Source organism: Helianthus annuus, chromosome 7, assembly GCF_002127325.2.
Source record: "Helianthus annuus cultivar XRQ/B chromosome 7, HanXRQr2.0-SUNRISE, whole genome shotgun sequence".
NCBI classification, from domain to species: domain Eukaryota; kingdom Viridiplantae; phylum Streptophyta; class Magnoliopsida; order Asterales; family Asteraceae; genus Helianthus; species Helianthus annuus.
This window is the reverse complement of record NC_035439.2, coordinates 118,886,558-118,903,849: the sequence shown is the minus strand read 5'-3', so window position 1 is coordinate 118,903,849 and position 17,292 is coordinate 118,886,558. Positions and strand designations below refer to the sequence as shown.

The window sequence follows — 17,292 nt, the reverse complement described above, 5'->3', positions numbered from 1 at the left end:
AACACAAACACACAAAAAACGAACTGGTCGATCAAAAAGCTTTAACTAAGCACATGACCAGATCAATAACCATAGGTCCAGAACCCCAAAGTTGGAATGAAAAGATTAGGAACCAACTTCATAATTTTCAATACAAATAATAGTTTCAGTATGTAATACCCATTATGCCCCTCATTAGTTATATGAATTTTATAACAAAGTTAAAAGATAATAAAAGCTGACTTTCAAACCAACAAAGTTCCCACAATACAATATTCGTTATTACTGTTTTAAGTGGTTCTATAATACCAATATTACAGAGATACAGACCATGAAGAGATAAGAGAGAGACATGAACCAAACACCTGGCTAGTCAGCTGTCCAGCTCTGCTCCACAACCTCCCACACTTTCCTGTTATACTCGCGTTTATTCTCACTAAATAACCGCGCTGCCTCTGAGTTTGCCGGTGAATTTGGGTTCGGGCCACATAGCAAGGACTGCAGTGCAAGAAACCAGATCATTATAAAATTATTTCGGTTTTTGATAACCTACAGAATACTAATTGACTTGTAGTTTTTAATGATCAATCGCTAAATATAATTTATATCTACTAAATTTTAACAATATTAGGATATAACTAACCTTGTCGACTATAGCAACTGCAAACTCGTCATGGCAGCGACTCAATCCAACAGTTAGTGAAGCAATCAAATGAATTTGGCTATATTTTCCTTTGTGAACCTTCAAAAGGCATTTTAACAGATAGGATTTAACAAATCATTAACCACCTGAAAATAAAACAGAAAAGTCAAGATTGCAAAATTACATAAAAAGAGACTAATGCATCTGCAATATACGACCAAGAAGAATTGGCACCAGCATAGTTCAAAGGGCATAGTATGAAAAAAAAAAACAAAGAATAGCAAAGATATAAGTTGACGCACGACATAAAATACAAAAAAAAATGAAAAAAAAGTATTGATAATCAAAACGTATATAAGCTTTCACATAAAAAGAAAAGCATGCACTGATAATGGTTGAGATTGAAAAAGGCATTTAAAGCACTGATATAAGTTGACGCACGACATATAACATATGAACTTTTTCTCTGCGTGATAACCATCATCACCAAATTAATTCACCAAGAACATTCCAATCTGAAATAACTTAAGAAACCATCATTCAAAAAAGAACAGAACACAACGGCATTAATCACAGGTTCATAACTACTTTCACCATCAACTAACTGGTGCAAAAATGCAAGAAAGTGAAGTATGACAAACCTTACAAAGGGGGCACTTTACGAAGGATTATTGAGGGGAATGCGTAACAAATAACTCATTTTGACCCATTACTCTTTCATAAAATAACCCATTTCGTAGAGACAGGATCGATTACGCTTCATTTACAGGTTTCAATATCACTTGTGATGGGTTTAAAGAACACCAGTTTTCCCTCAGGTCTACTTATAAGCAGCCAACGTCACACGGAACCATGTATTGCGAAATCGCCAATCAATTCGGGAGGTGTCTTTATAAGATACTTGTCACCAAACCTGGGATCAGTAAAAGAGTAAAAGAGATGATTGTAACACAACTATTTAATTAGAACAAATTTTAATAGTTTGCTTAATAAGGTTAATTGTAGCAAAACTTACTCATCGTCAAACATGAGTATCTGCTTCAGATACAAACAAGTTAGAAGATTACCAACGTTGCGAGGTGCTAAAATTTTAAGTTATGTCGCTGCATTATTTTTTTATTTTAATGAAAAATAAAAACCATTAAAATTAAAACTATAATCATATTTAACCTCATTTGAACACTGGTTTGTATATGAAGCAAACGATACTGTTCAAACGGGTCACTTTCATTAAAACTTGGTTGGGAACCGAATTAACCTCATTTGAACCTGGTTTGTATCTGAACCAAACAGTACTGTAACAAGATACTTACTCGAACAATGAGTACGTTTTACCCAATTTTTTTAACTAAGGAGCAACAATACCAAGGAAAAAAATAACAAGGTCAAGGAGCTGAAGGAACAGTTTTCTAAGGAGCAACAGTACCCGAACACGACCCGAGCCCGAAAATCGTGCCATAAATAAATATGAACCCGAACCCGACCCGAATATTTGCATACTGACCCAAACCCGACCCGTTCAACCCGAATTTTTATTTTTTTACTTTTTCAGCAAATTAACATATTAAAATTAACACTACTATAAAAAAACACAAATTTATATAATAAAATCACATTAAAATCATAAAAATTTATGTCAACTTCCATTTTTAAGTTACATTTATAGCATCAAATACACACCCAATTTAATTTATGACAGAAAACATATTTTAAAAAATATAATATAATAGAAATGGGTTAACGGGTCAACTTGCCAACCCGACTGGGTTGACCCGAACCTGGCCCGTTTAGCTAAACGACCCCATAAAGGGTGTTACTTTTAGGATTACCTGACCGAATCGAAATGCGACCTGCAATGACTTTTAGAGTTGAAGAAGCGAGACCTGCGATGGCTTCTACACTGACGGAGACGAAAAAAAGAAAAGAAGCAAGACCTGCGATGGCTCCCCTGTCTCCGTATTCTTCCCTCTCCCTCTGTATGATGTGTGTCTTATAATGCATAGATATTGAATCGATGGTTTTAGATTACAGCAAACTCCAGCTTGTTTCTACCATTATCACTCTCAATTATGTACCTGTTTCCCTCTTTCTAAAGCACCAATTGTTCTCTCAAAAATATCTTCGACCCTTGTATCACACCAATCATTAAACTTATTTAACCACTTCAAATTAGTGAATTGTTTTAGATAGTAAATGGGGATAATAGATAAAAAAAAAGTGAACACCAAACTATCTATTCCGCTAACATAACCTTTGGTCAGTCCAGAAAGAAGAACCGATGAACAAACAAGCAATTCTTTGTCAAGCCGAACCCAGCTAAAACAGGATCAACCTGCAACAAAAGTACATCAAATTCAGAGACGTTGAGTGTCATTTGATTCATAGAACAGTTAATAATAAAACTGTAAAGATATATTCAGTGTCATATTTCTATCCACAACCTTGGTGTGAAGCTGTTGACTCTAGATTATGTCTTTGCATCTCTGGAAAACCGGTCTAGGCGAATTGCGCGAATCCACTACCCAATGCCTGAAAGACAACAAAGACTCAAAGCCCACGCAAGGCGCAAATAATAAACCTTTCACCTAGGGCCAATTCCTGACAAGTTTTGTGTCTTAGCACCAATTCCCCTGCACTGCTCCTTACGCTACTTCCTAAATTACACCCACCTTTTAATAAATAACCCCAATCTATGAAAAAAGAACCAACTGCAAACCAGTTTTGCATAAGAAGAAATCAATTAAAGAATAAGTTGCTTCAAAAGTATATTTGCAGACACACATACATATAACCAAATTGAATCTAGCTAGATCTGAAATTAGCCAGAAAAAGGAATTCAAATTCAAACTAAAAGAGTAGAAGTTAGGAACCTAGCCCTAATTGTAAAACAGTTTCAGATCAATTATAAGCAGTATTAATTTGGAAACAACGGTGTAACACCCTAACACGCTTTAACTGAAAGGACGCAGCAGAATTTGTACTATAAAAATTTCTTTCGTTAAAAACATTTTTGACCTACTTGCAAGTTCATTATAAAATACCTTCTTACAATATAGGTATCTTTTGTACACATTTACAAAATAAAAGCATAACTTATAACTATCATTTTACATAATCAAGTATTCCCGTACAATCTAACTTGTGACTCGGTCTTCGATCTCCATTCCTCAGTGATCCTCCGTGACTCATACAACCTACACTTACCATACAATTTCAAACATTAGTACACAATATGAACGTAACAAGATTCATACACTTTTACTTTCTATTCCGTTATCCCTTTATACTTAGGCATTTCCGTCTGAGTATCCATTCTCCGGAGAGACTTCATCATTGTACCTGCATTATTCTTCATTCTCAAGGTACACTGTTATTTGCATCAATACACAATCATATTGAAATCATATGAGCATACGTACCTACCTTCTGGCATACGGTTATACATGCATACTAGCATCCGCATATATACGTTCACACCTACACGCGTATGCACCTTCACACTTAAATACAAAATACTTACACCCATGTATGTCTCCCCGCATACGCACCTACACCGTTACCTACATATATACCTACCTACGTACATATCTACATACTTACACCAATACTTAAAACGAAACATAACTATACACGTACATACATTCACTAGTGAAATCTATACATAAATACATACATACATACATACATACATACATACATACATACATACATACATACATACATACATACATACATACATACATACATACATACATACATACATACATACATACATACATACATACATACATACATACATACATACATACATACATACATACATACATACATACATACATACATACATACATACATACATCCATACATACATACATACATACATACATACATACCCACGTACTTAATTCGTTACCCCGCATACTCGCTTACATACCCCGATCTTATTCGCACATCTTAAACGCTTTCGAAAATATCTATCGGGTATGTTTCGGTTCTTAAAAATGAGTTTCATACTCATCCATAACTTACCAAGCCATTTAGTAGAGTTAAGGAACATTATAGAAGCTTAACAAGGCTTGGAATGGGTCCACGGGGACCAAATTCGAAGGAAAAACAAAGAAATCCACAAACTTTACATTTGCACCTGACCTCCACCGTAAGCTACGGTGGGCACCGTAAGCTACGGTGACGCCCAGATCAGCCTTCCATTTTAAAACTAAAATTTGCATAACTTGCTCGTTTTGCATCCGTTTCACTTGAAACTTGTTCCTAAACATCCGTAAAACAATTCCTCACATATTAGACTAAGATTCCTTCCCCGGGTCCTTAATCATTACCCGTATTGTTACCGTTACCTCACTTATTCTTATTTATTCGACTCGTTTGGTCTCATAAACTACCTTCGACTATCTAGATCAATAATTATCTTAATACTTTCAATCATTTCATACCATACATGACTTCCCTTCATTTAATATCCAAAATAAGTTCTTATGTATACTAAGAAGTGAGTTGGAAGTCACTTACCTTGTGCATCCGTGCTCGTAACCGCTTCCTTGTCTCATCTTGACCCGTTAGCCTTCCATGCTTGGTCCATGATTGTGTAGTTCCAATTCTTTCATGTCGTCATGCCATAATAATGTTAGTATTCACGCCCATTCAAATTAACACACATTTACCAACTCTTATCAACATTGACTTTCACTAACATGCATATAACATGATTTGTCAATCACATTATTCAATATCTTCGAAATCCAAATTCATTATCACACATAATACATAATTGGTCTAACACATATTCCATGATCTCTTGATTCTTATGCTTGTGTCAAAATGCCTAACCATACTATAATCTTTCGGTTGACTTAGCATATAACTTCTAATCTTTGAATCATGCATTCATATTAATATAGTAGACCATATTAATAACATCACATTCATTTCATACGTAATGTTGTATGACACATACCACTACATGATCACCTAGTCGCATACACAATATACACAAAATCAAGTTACACATACTTATGCTTTCATGATCCTACATTTGACAACTACATACCAAGTTAGCCATTTTAATGAAACGTAACATCATACTTAACTAGTAGCTCACAACTTCTTCACTTAGTACATGCTCATCCTAAATTACCATTAAGCCACTAGTCCGTCTCATGGTGTGCACCACCTTTCAAGCATCGGGTACTAATTCCTAATGCATACTTTCACGGAACCATCTCATCAACTAATTACTCACATGTATTTCATCCAAAACACGTATCTCATGCTAACTTAACTATCTAACATAACATTATCACATTCTACACCAAATTACCAAATTCTTGCAATAATTTTACTTTCTAGCTTCACCTAGACATTTCATCAAACACTAGGCGTGCGTACTAACATTTATGCATAATGTACAAGTAATTCAAATCAAGATCATCAAATTCCACTAGAATCATGTAATTTTCATACTATACCCAATTTAACTAACAATTACTCATTACATACAACATCATACATCAATTTTACACAACTATTGAACATGCATGATTATCCATATCATCATCTTCACTACTACAAGTGGGTTTCATCCAAAATCATCAAATTACTTAGAATTTTGCATAGTTCATGATCTATATTGTAATTCTAACACATTTACATGACAAATTTCATACAAATTCATGGATTGATCATAACCCACTTCATAGCAAGATCATCAAATCATAATTTATAACTTACCACATGTTTGCTAGGGCTAGATTATCAAGAAAACGAGTTCATGCATCGGATTTGAGCCTAATTTCCTTGTCAATTTGAAGCTTTCTTGGGAACTAGGGTTTCACCCTTTTCTTCTTCCTCCTGATCGTCTCACGCACACACACATCTAGTGTGTGTGAGATTTTTGTTTTAATTAAATTCAGATTCATATTTGGCAATCTTAGTCCCTCATGTTCTCTCTTATTTATTTGACCCCCAATGTTTTCCATTCTTCATTTATAGCCAACACTATCTAACCAAGTTAGATAGCTTGGTTATTAGTGAAATATCCCACTTAACCAATAAATCCTACTTACTTATGCCAACCTAATAAAATGTCCAAATAAAATATTTAGACCCGAGTTTTGGGGCGTTACAAACGGTCAACCAAAACAACCTTTATTGAAACCAAATGGTGAAACCCTACTAACCTGAGATCGGAGCACCCACAATCCCTTCTCGGTTCAAGAATACCCACAAAACAACAGCACGGATTGAAGGTGTTTCTTTTCTGAATTCACGAGCTACCGAGAAGCACACCGACGATTGCCGATTGTTTGTTGAATTTTTGTTACCGGAGAGAAACTGGGGATTTGAATGAATCGATTGCCGTCTCCTTCACGCGGAATTGAAAATCCAAATCGGCAAAATGACAAGAAGAAGCGGTGTTTATGAATAAGAAGAGGTGGATTGAGGCGACTAATTAAAGGCAGACGATTGAGTCGCAGCATTCAATTGAAGGGTAGGTGAGGGAATGTGAAAGATCAAACTTCAATACAGACTTCTCGGTTGAATACGAAAATCATAAAGGTAGAAACGATTCAGGGAATTAATGAAGAAACTGATGATGGTGGCTGTGGATTGTAAGGAGAGGAAGGTAAAATGGGAAGAAAAACCTAAAAATATAGGTTTTATTTAAGTCTTTTAGTGTGCCATCTTAAAAATTAGGGGTTAAATTACTTTTGTGTCCATTGGAAATGTATTATATAGTTATATATAGATAATAAAGTAAAATATCAAAGGCTCCTCTTATTCCCACACCCCTTAGATCTTATTTTCACATCCCTAGTGTATACGGGCTGTATACAAAATATACGGCCCGTACAGAATGTTTTTGAATAGGAAAATGCGCAGAGAATGTTTTTTTTTTTGACTTTATTATATACGACCCGTATATAGTTATACGAGCCGTATACAAGTGTATGCGATTTATAAAAAGTATACGGCTCAATGGATTTATTTCTGAGGTTTTTGATGTTTACCAAATGTATATGGGCCGTATAATTGTATACGGGCCGTATAGATTGATGTTTTTCAATTATCACGTTTTTTCCCGTAAAAGCACCATCATTCTAGGGTTTCTAAACTCTTCATCACCTTTAAACAACGTTGATCGAAACACGCCGCTTAAATCGGAGCACAAGTAGAGTAACGTTACTGATCAGTCCGTTGATCAAGTAACTAGCAGAAGAACCCGACACAAACAAGTTCTCCACAGTTTGTTATTCAGATCTCTATTCGGTCATCTTTCCAAACTACAACACACGATAACTTTAAACTTTATAGTGTGTGATTTGACCAGGAAATGATTGAAGGTGATTGCTACCTTTAATAAGCTGTCATAGTTGTCAAATTCGATTTCAACAAATCTTTTCCTTTTCCTTCAATTTCTAGAACATTCTCCGTAACATGAAGACGTGTCGGGTTCTTCTACTAGTGGTATTTTAATGAAGTATTGAAGATTGAATGTGCAAACCCAACTGTTTTTTACTACAGAAACGGTGGCTATGCGAAATACAAACTGCAACCGTTTTTTACTACGGAAACGGTGGCTATGCGAAATACAAACCGCAATCTTTTGTGACTATGGGAAACACAAGTTTTCTTTTTGAGCTTGATGGATGTCCGTTATCTCAGTTGAGGCAGGCATTGTTTAAATCTCAATATAAGTAGATGTTACGTGTAACTTCATTAAACCAAGAACAAAGCCTATTTCGAAACACATGTGTTCGTATCAGCGTTGTTTATCACCCTGTGTGAGCATTGGAAACCCGACAAACAGTCTTGACAACTGTGACCGCTTATCTATCTGTGTGTGTCACATCCATCCTGTTATAGCAATCGATATGATTAATTTTACAGATTTTTTTTTCTAATTAGCATTGTTAACTACCAAAAGAATGCATACACAAATAGTTCTAGTGGACGAAGCAAAGAGGTTGTGTATATTGTGCCTATCTCGGTTGTTCGGTACTTTCGAGATCCATGTGTCACACCCCAACCAATGGCGGAAACATCGGGATGAGACGAAGTGTGAAGATTGCTCGAGACATCATAACGCTAATAATTGTGACAAGTATTTAAATAATCCGATTTCATTTCATAAGATGAATTGTCAACATTACAAGAAATTCAAATACAACAAGTCTAACAAAATAACATGACAACATAACAAAAATTGATACAACATATTAAACCCTAACGTCTATATGTGTATCTAGGCATCAACGCTACTTCTTTTCTTAGCATCATCCTCATCAACCTGTAACATGTTTAAAATAATTCAATGCAAAAGCAAAGGCGAGTATACAAGTTTGATACATACATAGTAAAAGATAAGTTTTAAACAATTCCTCATAGCAAGCATGTGATTCAAGATAAACGTTTAAACATGGCATGTGTCTAACATATCAAACCAAGGAAACGCAATATGCTCATGACATTACCGATGATAAAGGGCGGGTCGTTAATCCTATAGCGCTACATATGTCACGGTTTGGCTCGTACGAAGTTAATGATAAATTCAACACATAAGTTTCACCCAAGTTTAAAGTATCAAGCCATCACGTATACAAGCATGTTATAGGAATGTTCATGTGTTTAAGCAAAATGTTCATGTGTAAGTTTTTGATAAGTAAACATGTTATACCCCAAAAGTGGTAAAAGTAAAAAAAGGGGGAAATACGAGTATACTCACAAGGCTTGCATATGCTTTCCGATTATCCAATTGTTGACGAGTAGAGATTTAGAGTCCGAATGGATAAGGGTTAAAGTTCAAGTATGCTTAGAGTCGAGATTCGGTATTCAAAACAACATAAAAAGTAAGATATGTGAATAGCATGTGAAAATAATCATCTTCAACACTTAACACTTGTATGACACTTGGTAACCACAAGGGTTATGATAATGTTTTCATGAGTTGAACACCCATAAGAATCACAACAAGGTTTAGGTCTTAGGTGATGTTCTACTACTTTAACATATAAACATGAGTTCAACATCAAAGGTTCGAATGAGTGTATATATATATCTAGGTTAAGTACTGCATATTATTTAGTCCAATAATTCAAGTAGGAGGTAGAAGATTAGAATCTTCATTTAGGCACCTCGTGTTATCATAGATGTCATGTATGGGGTAGGAAGGACATGCTTCCATTTAGGAACCCCTTGAATGTTCACCACTTCACTTGGTGTAACAACAACCAAGGAGGGTCACGAACTAGGATTTGCACAATAACATAAACAACCTAACTATAGAGAAATCATCAAATCACGTGAGGATTGTATGTAGGACAACCCAAGTTGTTCCCTAATCACTCATGTATCAAAGGCTATGTTTGACATGATTTGTGGGTTGAAACCCTAGACAAAACACCAAGTTTATGAGGTTTAATCCTCTGATTTTAAATGTCTCAACCTTGTTTTTAAGCTTAACCAACCATGGGATAAGTTGTAAGCATTAGGACATAGGTATGAGATGTGTTGAACACAAGTTACATAGGTATAAACAAGTTTTTGATGAACATAAAAACAAACAGAAAGTTTATGGATGATTTCGGGGCATTTCCAGGTCTGATTTCTCCAAGGAGAAGTCTAGGAATCGAACCCCATGATTATCCAAGTAAGTAGGAAAAAGAATCAAGTGATTTCGTTAAGAAATGAGTGAGTTATGCTCATTTTCGTGAAGGGGTGTCAATCTGCTCGAACCCTTGCTTTCAGCTACGGTTTGGAGGATGTTTTGAGAGTTTTTAGTGTTGCAAAAGTGGTAGGGAGGCTGGTTATAAGTGGTATTTATAGGGGGAAGGATTAGGGTTTCAATGGGTTGGGCTTTGGAAGCGTTTAGAAGGGGTTAAACCTTGAAACTAGCCCACAAAACCCAACTATATGGGGCTGAATTTTGCTGAATTGGGCTGCCATATTTCTTTATTTTTTTTATATTTAAAACATTATAATGAGTAATTTTGTTAACTAAGTTGTGTAATAATATGCAACAATGTTTCCCCTAACTTGTAACAAGGTAAAATATGGAATAAAACATGATTTAACTAGGTAAAAAGTGTAATGTACAAGTATGTAACATGTTTGTAAGTGACAAGTATATGTCACATATTAGATGATTAACCGTTGTATAAATAAGCATATTATTAGGGGTTTTTAAGTATCAACAATTTAAGGACAAGCATGGACATGCATCGTGAATAAGTATCGTATAAGTATGAATTACAAATAAGGATTCGATGTACAATGAATTCGAACGTATGAACATGTATGAATATGTAGATGGTGAATTTAAAGAAATACGAATTTTATTTATGATCCAAGTCTCGGATTTTACAACGGAAAGACGACTACAATAATACAAGATTTCCAAAAATAGCATTACAAAGCGAGCTTTCTAATTATGGAAAGTATGAAAAAGCAGGGCGTTACACCATGAGTAAATAATCAAATGGCTTCCAGTAAAATCACTTATTCGATTCCGATCAGTCTCCAAATTATGGAAAGCTGTTGTTGTTATTGTGCCTATCTCGGTTGTTCAGTACTTTCGTGATAAGAAAACAAGCAGACATTGATTTTGCCAAGATTGAAGGAAAGAATCTGGCCATAAGCGTTGTGGATTCTCAGCGTTATTCGAATGAAAGTGGATCGGGTTCTGCTAGTTATTCGGAATGTTTCAAATCATCACAGAAGACGTGTCGGGTTCAACTCTCCTATATCAACATACTCTTCTCCAGACGCTTAGTTGTTACGAATGACAACTTGAGGGGTCTAGTTAACTTTCAGATTCAGATTCAGGAAGCAGATGATTTGAACGCAGGAATCAATGCAAAACCCTCACCCTCAAAATCAACCAGAAACCAAAGGAAAAAGGGCAAATAATGGCCGATGGTTCTTCGTACAGGAAACCAAACGTAGACGGAAATGATAGGCCTGGTAACCGGAAGAGAAAAAACCCTAGTGCATATTCAATCTTCATTGCTTCATTCTGTCACTTTGTGTGTTGACGAAGCTAACAAACACATTGGTATTTTCTCAAAATGTGCAAACTTGAAGAATCTCACATTAAAGGAGTTTGCAACAATGATGAACAGATGATGTCAGATAATACATCATTTGTCGAGAAACCATACTGTCAAGAAACTAACATCTTTTAATACTTCATTGCGTATGTGCTTGTGCTGTAGAAACCGGTGATGAATTTGTGTATCTAAATCAGGTTCTCTGCCTTAGATCGGTCATTCCTTGTGATACATGAACGTTGTATTCTTGTCTTTCAGAATACTCTTCTAGCAGAACCCGACACGTCTTCTATCATGTGACGGACACAGGTGCAAGAGAATGGCGAGTTATTTTCAGTTATTTCTGTGATCCACAAATTCCATTGTTTAAATCAGAATCAGGTTCTCAAAACAAGGATCTTTCTAATAGATTAAAGAGAATAAACCAATTTTTACCATTTTTTACCCATAGTATACGGGCCGTATAACAATATACGACCCGTATACATCGTTCGTATACGTTGTATACGATCGGTAGAAAAAAAATTTACCGAGAGTATACGGCCGTATACGGCCCGTATACATATGGTAAAAAATGGTAAAAACCTCTGTAATCTTTATATAGTGTGTGATTTGATCGGTTGTATTCAGTTATCTCTGTTGAATTTGATTTCAACAAATCTTTTCCTTTTCCTTCAATTTCTAGAACATTCTCCGTAACATGAAGAGAAATCAATTGTATTTTTTTAGTTGCTTCTCTTGTTAAGTTTCTAAACCAACCGAAATCCACAAATTCCAACAGTTACTTCGTTTTTACCGTCCGGTTTCCAAACTCTTTCACTCAAAGTTAATATTCACTGTGGTGGATGCAAGCATAAATGTCACACCCCGATTTCCACGTGTCTCACCGGTGGGCCCGGTGGGGGATTACCGTGACGTAGTTGGCAACAATATAGTCAAACCACACAATTATATGAATGCACAGCGGAAGCATAAAGATAAATATAATTCAACCTTTTGAATGTAATATCAAGTGTATTACAGAAGTCGAATTGTATCCACAGGGGATCATAAATAAAATAAAGTATTGTTCAGTCAGATACAGCATCAAGTTTGCGAGACTATTCGTGATGCTAGGAAGCTATTACCAGCCAAATTTCGTGTAGTACCTGCACTTAATCTTTTGGGGAAAATACGTCAGTTTACACAGGTAAATACGTTCAACTGACACATTTGAAAATGTTTATTAAAATTGATTTGAATGCACGAGGCACAAACTCTTTTATAACTTGGGAAAATTATTAAAATCTTGTGAACGAATTACATGTCCTTTTATGCGTTCAGTAGCCCGGATCCTGTCCGGGTTAAAGATTAATAGACACACCACATTGCGTAAAACCGTAGTGTAAAAACCAACGGCTACGTCTTTTAATAATAATAATGTCGACATAATATACCGGGTGTACGCCTACACCGGGATGTCGAGGTCGTGGCCATTTCGTAAAATGATGCCAAGGATATCCGGGACAACGGTCATTAACCCCCCAAAGGCTTTTAAGTAACAAGACTGTTTAAATGAGCCGATCACATTATTCAATTAACCACCTAAGCGATGGAAGATATGATGCTCAATCAAGCGGTATTAATATACCGTATCCCAAGCCCGTATAAGGGAAAATAAGTTAAAAGTATTTACCTTTGCAAGTATATTCCTTAATGGATTACGTCACAGATAGCTTTTACTGGGGCTCCTATTCTGGAACGAAGGTTTTAGTTAACCTATTAGAATCCTAACGGGTCTTTATATTGGCCGTAGCCTAGACCGGTTGGTTCCGAAATATAAATACGGCTTAAATCGCGCGAAAAGGCGAAAACCGAGAATGGAGTGTGATTCTGACCCAACAAGTTCAGAGACTTGTTTTATATGGGTTTAAGGTTCACACTCTGGATTTCGGGGTCAAAATAATATGGCTTGACCCATATCGGCTAATTTATGAAAACTAGTTTCATAAGCCGAATCGTGCGCGCAAATAGGCGCAACGGGTAACCGTAGGAGTCCTACGCTTGTTTCCTAAGTTAATATGCCTAAAAGAGGTTGTGGTATCAGTAGGATACCTTCCGTGATGCCCGTAACGAGTTTAAGTTAATATTATGCCCCATAGGGGTTTTTCGGTTATTTTAAAGACTTTTAAAGAGCTTTTCGAGTTCTACAGGAAATCTGAGTTTCCCGATCAGTTTATAAAGTTTAAAATACTTTATTTATCATTTAAAATCAGTAGCAACTGGAATCGGGCCAAAAGACCTTGTAGAACTCAAGTTTTGGCCGAAAAGGGCATATTCGGTATTTACCGAGCCGTAGCCATAACCGCAGGTTATGAGCAAGGTAAAATTTATTAAAAATCTTTAAAATTCCAAAAATATTATTTTACAACAGTGGGTAAAAGTTTTGGTGACGAAATCTTGGTTTAGATAGGCGTTATGCTAATTGCGCCGTTTATTACAAAAGTTTACTTTAATTGCGCTTTTTAGCATAACTCTCATTCTAAACCTCGGATTGACGTGAAACTTTAAGGACATGCTTATAATTTAATAAGCAAGGTTATGGTCCGTTCACGCGTCCGAAATACTCGTTTTATTTTAAAAAGGCCGTTACGGTCAACTTTTAGGCGACTAACGGAAATGCGTAAAAGACTCGGACAAACAATGAACCGGTCACAGAGGGTTATACCATCATGTAACCTGGTCCTAAGAGAGTCCTAAGGCATATCTATACCTCACTAAAACGGGTCAGAACTGAAGTCAATGCAAAAGTCAAACTTTTGCGACATTCGGCTCCGAACCGGGTCAATATAGCATATGGTCGATTCAAACGAGCGTAGACAAGTTTATATACTTAATATCATGTTTTATAAGTGTCAAAACAGGTTTCATATCATCTGCATTACAATTTATACAAGAATCGCTAATATAGCTTTCTGTTGACTTTTTTGTGTGCACGTTTGACTCGACATTTGACATAGTTAGAGTGGTGATCAGGGGAAACCCTTTTAGGGGTTTATTACCCACATAAATACCAACTCATAACTACTTTTGATTCGACAATTCACTGGACCATTCGTGAATTATCGCTATGACAACCGTTAGTTACGACGGTTTGGTTTATAAGCTAAACTAAGCAAAGACAGAACTATGGAAGGTATGGTATACTTACAGAGACTTGTAGTAAGTTTCAGAACAAGAGAAGAGCACTTGAGAGCCTTAGAAATGATCAGAGATGAGTGTTTGAGGTGTGAGTTCACTTATGCACATAACATGCCTATTTATAGTGCTCAATATGCCTCTAGATCATTACACATTGGTCTACACTGATCATGGATGATGGGCAGGTGTCCCATGGTGCTATGGGTCGAGTAGGGGGCGCCCATGCCTCATTTATTGGTTGTTTGATCGTTCACTAGCTCAAAAGGCATAAAAATCCAAGGTTTCTGCATCTGGGCGTCCCACGCGGCCCGCATGGGAGATTAGGCATACTTTAACGCGGGCCGCCTGATGTTTAAAAATCAGACGCGAATAAGAGGTGGCGAGAGGTTAGATTTTCAGGTTTTTTAAATCTTTTGTAATCATGACGAAATCCTAGTAATTAATAACGAAATCTTTCGTAATTATTAACCTGACCTTTCGGGTTTGAAGGGGTAACTTTGCGGTTTGGCCCTTGGTTAATTACAACTAAGGACCCCGTGTTATTTACCCGCATTGTTAAGTCCCTGGTTAGTTTATTAATTATTCTGAAAGCCTTAACTTCCATTGTTGACGCTTTCAACCCTTCTCCTACGAACTTGATCATAGCTTTTTCGTTTTAAAACGGAACTTCATGGAATTTATACAGTATACTCTAGTGAGCGTATTTTACTGTTACAAAGTCTCGGGAGCATTAACGGGTCACTCAGAGGTATAATTAAACATGTTGACACCGTTAACCCCTGTAGCTTGTAATCTCTCACTTCCTTCCGCGTTTCGCTTCCGTACGATCCATGATTTATTCGTTTAAAGGTATAAGCATCACTTAGGGTTACTATACAGTATATTTACCCTTGTTTGACATTTATAACCCTCGAATTTATATACTTTCAAGGTTTGTCAACATTAGTCCTTTATTTAATATCAATGCCACGTGTAAACAAATGACACGTGTTAACACATTATTAGACACAAAAATTCGAGGTGTTACAATAAAGTTAGAAAAATACTCAAGAAGATTGAAGAGTACACAACTGAAGGTTCAGTGCACGAAAAGTTTCTTACGAACGATATGTATCAGGAAGCTCAGTATCAACAACTTGTGAGTGGGAATATGGCTATGAAGAATAGTATGGATAAACAATCACCGGTACGGATTTTGGTGTTTTGGTAGGTTGAAAGAGGTGAATGGTTCTTGTTTTTCCATGTATCAACAATCACCGGACGTGTCATGTTCTTCTGCTAGTAGTATGAGTCTGAGTCCATTGTGGTTCGTGAACGTATTGTTGAAATTGTCCATCACTAAAGACCTTCAAAGATTTGTTGAAATCGAAGAAAAGTGTAACTAGCAGAAGACATGTCGGGTTCTTCCAACAAATTGTGTATGTGCTTGTGCTGTAGAAACCGGTGATGAACTTGTGCTGTAGAAACCGGTGATGAACTTGTGTTGTAGAAACCGGTGATGAACTTGTGCTGTAGAAACCGGTGATGAACTTGTGCTGTAGAAACCGGTGATGAACTTGTGTTGCTTCATTAAAATTACAACACACGATAAAATGCTTGTAAAATTGCATCAACTCTCCTATATCAACATACTCTTCTCCAGACGCTTAGTTGTTATGAATGACAACTTGAGGGGTCTAGTTAATCTATTACAAGCTACAACACACGATAACTTTACACTTTATATAGTGTGTGATTTGACCGGTTGTATTCAGTTATTTCAGTTGATCCACAAATTCCAACAAATTTTTCACTCCAGTAGCTGAAACTAAACGTAGACGGAGATGATAGGCCTGGTAACCGGAAGAGAAAAAACGGCAGTGATTCGAAATGTTTCGAATCATCACAGAAGACGTGGATCGTTCTAATGGATTAAAGAGAATAAACCAATTTTTTACCATTTTTTACCCATAGTATACGGGCCGTATAACAATATACGACCCGTATACAATCATCGTATACATAGTATACGATCGGTAAAAACATTTTTTACCATTCGTATACGGCCGTATAAACAGTATACGACCCGTATACACATGGTAAAAAATGGTAATAAGTTGTGGTTCAACCAAAATGACATCTAGCATTACTAACGATTCAAGTAAGTATCTAACAAATACTTCACTCCAGTAGCTGAAACCAAACGTAGACGGAGATGATAGGCCTGGTAACCGGAAGAGAAAAAACGGCAGTTATTCGACCGAGTAATCAATTGTATTTTTTTAGTTGATTCTCTTGTTAAGTTTTTCTGATCCAACCGAAATCCACAAATTCAAGTCAAGGATCGTTCTAATAGATTAATGAGAATAAACCCTCGTTTATTCATCTTCATCTTCATCTTCAAGAACAATGATGAACAGATGATGTTGGGAATTAAACGCATGTACG

The 17,292-nt window shown here is 36.2% G+C and overlaps 1 long non-coding RNA gene across 2 annotated transcripts; it reads right to left on the bottom strand.

The window, feature by feature from the left end:
• Positions 1-200: 200 nt before the first annotated feature.
• LOC110925399 lies at positions 201-3,538 on the bottom strand. Of its 2 annotated transcripts, XR_002584477.2 has the most exons (6): positions 3,064-3,536; positions 2,848-2,954; positions 2,452-2,749; positions 1,264-1,535; positions 623-768; positions 201-477 (listed from the first exon to the last, which is right to left on the bottom strand). It is a non-coding gene; the product is annotated as an uncharacterized LOC110925399 (long non-coding RNA). The 2 variants fall into 2 exon arrangements; XR_004862487.1 differs by having other exon boundaries at positions 2,452-2,954; positions 3,064-3,538.
• Positions 3,539-17,292: the final 13,754 nt, after the last annotated feature.